Genomic DNA, 3,988 nt, shown 5'->3' on the forward strand with positions numbered 1-3,988 from the left:
CGCGGTCATGACCCGAAAGGGATCCGACCTGCCGAGCGACCTTAAGGAAACCTTTGATAATCTCCGACGGTACAAGATGATGTTAAATCCGCTGAAGTGCGTCTTTGGCGTACCTAGCGAGGAAAACTCCTTGGCTTCATTGTTTCTCATAGGGGCATCGAAGTTAACCCGGAAAAATCAAGGCTATCCCGAACATCAAAAGACCAACTTGTCTCAAAGATGTGCAACGATTAACCGGTTGCGTTGCGGCAATCGCAGATTTGTTAGCCGTCTTGGCGAGAAAGCCTTACCTCTATACAAGCTGTCAAGAAAACGGACAAATTTGTCTCGGGATGAGGCAGCAGACTAAGCACTTCAGAGTTGAAGAACATACTCTCCTCCCCACCTATACTGGCAGCTCCAGCTGAGTCAGAGCCTATGCTCCTCTACATGGCGGCTACCAACAAAGTTATCAGCCTCGTAATCGTGGTGGTGCGAAAGGAAGAAGGATATGAGCACGGAGTCCAAAGGCCTGTCTATTACATTAGCGAAGTCTTGACGGAATCCAAGCAGAGGTACCCTCACTTTCAGAAGCTGGCATACGGAGTCTTCCTAGGCAGCCGGAAGCTGAGACACTACTTCCAGGAGCACCCAATGACAGTGGTGAGCAAGGCTCCCCTGGCAACGATCATCAACAACTCCGACGCAACAGGGCGCGTAGCAAAATGGGGCATTGAATTATCTGCCTTTGACATCAACTACGAAGCCCGAACTGCAATCAAGTCTCAAGTTCTAGCGGATTTCATCGCAGATTGGACTGAAGCACCGGAGGGCACACCTGTGCCGGAACCTGAAGCCTGGGTCATGCACTTTGACGGATCCAAGCAACATCAAGGCTCGGGGGCTGGAGTTACCCCGAAGTCACCTACCGGAGAAGAACCGCAAGACATCTCGCAGATTCACTTCGAAGCTACCAACAATATGGCGGAATACGAGGCTCTACTACATGGTCTCGCGCATCGCTAAGGAAATTGGGATCAAGCACATCATATGCTGCGGAGATTCCGACCTGGTGGCACAACAAGTAGCCGGAACCTGGAACGCCAGAAACTCCGTCATGGCGGCTTACAGAGACGAAGTGGACGAGATCGCCAAGTGCTTCCTCGGATACGAAGTCAAGTACGTCAGAAGAGACGATAACACAGCAGCAGACATGCTGTCCAAGCTCGGATCCGGCAGGAAACCAATTCCGCCTGGAATTTTCCTTGAGCATCTACGAGTACCCTCGCAAAGGGCGCAAACCCGGAAAATCCCGATCCGGCAGTTTCTCCGGCTAAGGAAGTGATGGCAATCATTCCGGCCCGGACTCAGCCGTTTCGGATTACCTCATTGATCGAAAGTTGCCGGAGGACGAGGTCCACGCACGACAGATCATCAGACGAGCAAGATCCTACACAATTGTTGATGGACAGCTCTACAAACGAAGTGCAAACGGGGTATTTCTCAAATGCGTCTCTAGTCAAGATGGCATTGAAATCCTCAGAGAGATCCATGCAGGGGATTGCGGGCATCATGCCGCCCCCAGGTCCCTCGTTGCAAAAGCTTTTCGGTTAGGATTTTACTGGTTAACAGCTAAAGAAGATGCTGAGAAGCTGGTAAAAACTTGCCGAGGTTGTCAGTACTACGCTACTCAACCAAACGCTCCAGCCCAAGAGCTGAGGACCATCCCTATCACCTGGCCGTTCGCGGTCTGGGGGCTCGATATGGTTGGTAAGTTAAAGAAATCATCTCCTGGTGGTCATGAATACCTCTTGGTCGCTATTGACAAATTCAGTAAATGGATCGAGGCAAAACCAGTGAGAAAAGCCGACGGTGCTACAACACTAAAATTTGTTTGCAGCCTCGTGACGAGATTCGGCATCCCGCACAACATAATCACAGATAATGGCACAAACTTTGCGCAGGGAGAACTCAAGGATTACTGCGATGAAGTTGGGATCCGGCTTGATCTTGCATCTGTGGCCCATCCACAATCTAACGGTCAGGTCGAACGAGCCAATGGCCTTATACTAGCCGGAATTAAACCTCGCCTTGAAGAACCGCTGCGCCGCGGCAGCCGGAGCTTGGGCTGATGAGCTGGACTCTGTTTTGTGGAGTTTACGAACTACCCCTAATAGATCAACAGGATTTACTCCTTTTTTCCTGGTATATGGATCCGAAGCTGTGCTCCCCACTGACATCATCCATGATTCACCGCGAGTTTCCGCCTACAATGAAGAAACTGCTGACGAGGCTCGACAGCTATCTGTGGACCTGATCGAAGAAGCTCGGAATTTAGCTGACCAACGCTCCACCATTTATCAGCAGAAGCTCCGACGCTACCATAGCCGTCGAGTTCGGAACCGCTCGTTCATGGTCGGAGACTTAGTCCTCCGCCTTCGCCAGGTGAAAGATCACAAGTTGCAATCTCCATGGGAAGGACCTTTTGTCATCAGCAAAGTACTACACAACGGATCCTACTATCTCGTTGATTTCCGGGAATTGAAGGATAGACCTGCCAACTGGCACCGGAAACGAAAGCGAGAGGATCCGGGTGACATATATGATGAAACAGATCGTCCCTGGAACATAGCACAGCTACGTCCTTTCCACACTTAGCGCTTTACGCATTACATACCTTGTAATATCTATGAATACATGATCAATGAAATAAAGCTTTTGGTTCACTCTTAGAGTCTTTTACCTCCTTTAATTTTTCATTTTTGGATCGTGTACGTTTTTTCCGACTAAAACCGCAGAGCTGGATCTTTCCGCCTAGGCGTGTATGAAAGTTGTGATTTTCAAAATCGTCCTTTAGGACGTAAGCTTAAGTTTTCTGGCGGAAATTCTTTCTGTTGCAAACCCATGGATTCCTGGTAGCGACTTCCGGCACTTGGGCTGGGGGCTTGTTTCCGCGGTTATTGACGGATTGCCATTGGGCTTCGTCGCCGCTGGCGAGCGTTTCCGGCACGGGTTTTCCGGCTCGTGGAAGGTCAAGTGGGCAAGCCGGAAATTATAAAACCAGCACTTGCTTTCAAGAAACAACACATGCAAATAATCTTAAAACGGATAGCAGGATAAGTATTTTCCGCCCACGCATGCATGCTTGTTTCGTCCCTAACTACTTAAGAATTTAAGTTATATTACAAACCCTCGCTGGGGCCAAAATGATGCATTATTTTCTCCCGCAGGACATCAAAGTTTTCACTCCGCCTTGGACGGAGAAGCACTGCCCTCTGGATCTTTCCCCTTGGCGCCCTCAGCCGGAGACGATACATCTTCCTCACTCTCTTCTTCTTCTTCGGAAGTTGCAGCGCTGGACTTGGGTTCCTCTTGGGGAGCATCCTTGGAGCTGGTCCAGGTAAACTGAGTTCCGGATTCCGCAGGTCGGGCTTCCGCGTCGCGCTCTTTTTGAAGTTCGGCTTCAAGGGGCTCGTCCGCAGGAAGAACCACCTTGTCGTAGAATTCTTCGTGACGGATCCTCCGCGCGATGCGGGTGTCATAACCACTTACTGCGTCTAGCAGCGCACCGACATCTGCTGTCGGAGGAACACCAGTAGTTACCCGGTCAAGATCCATCTCCGGGTTATGCGCCAAGCACATAGTCAAAGTCATGGCAGCCGCGCCTCGGGCTGATGAAGCTTGCAGATCCGTCACCAGCTCCGGAAGAATGTCCATTTTCTTGACCAGTTTGCGCAGACCGCAGGTGCGGCTCTTCTTCAACGACAAGTTGTGGCATATCTTCCGTGAGGCGGAGATAAGATCCTTGCAATCATCGCCAGCGAGAGAAAGAACATCGTCCCGGGGAAATTTATTCCGACGTCTTTCAGGGTATCCAAGCGGCTCTGCACAAAAATACAAGAATAAACATTCAAGTTGGGCACAAGAAATTATACATCAAGATAAGAAACTCCGAGTACAAGTACCCAGGTCCCAGTGGTGCTCCGCGGTTTCCATGTATTTCCGGAGT

This window comes from Lolium rigidum, chromosome 6, assembly GCF_022539505.1.
Source record: "Lolium rigidum isolate FL_2022 chromosome 6, APGP_CSIRO_Lrig_0.1, whole genome shotgun sequence".
Classification (NCBI taxonomy): Eukaryota; Viridiplantae; Streptophyta; class Magnoliopsida; order Poales; family Poaceae; genus Lolium; species Lolium rigidum.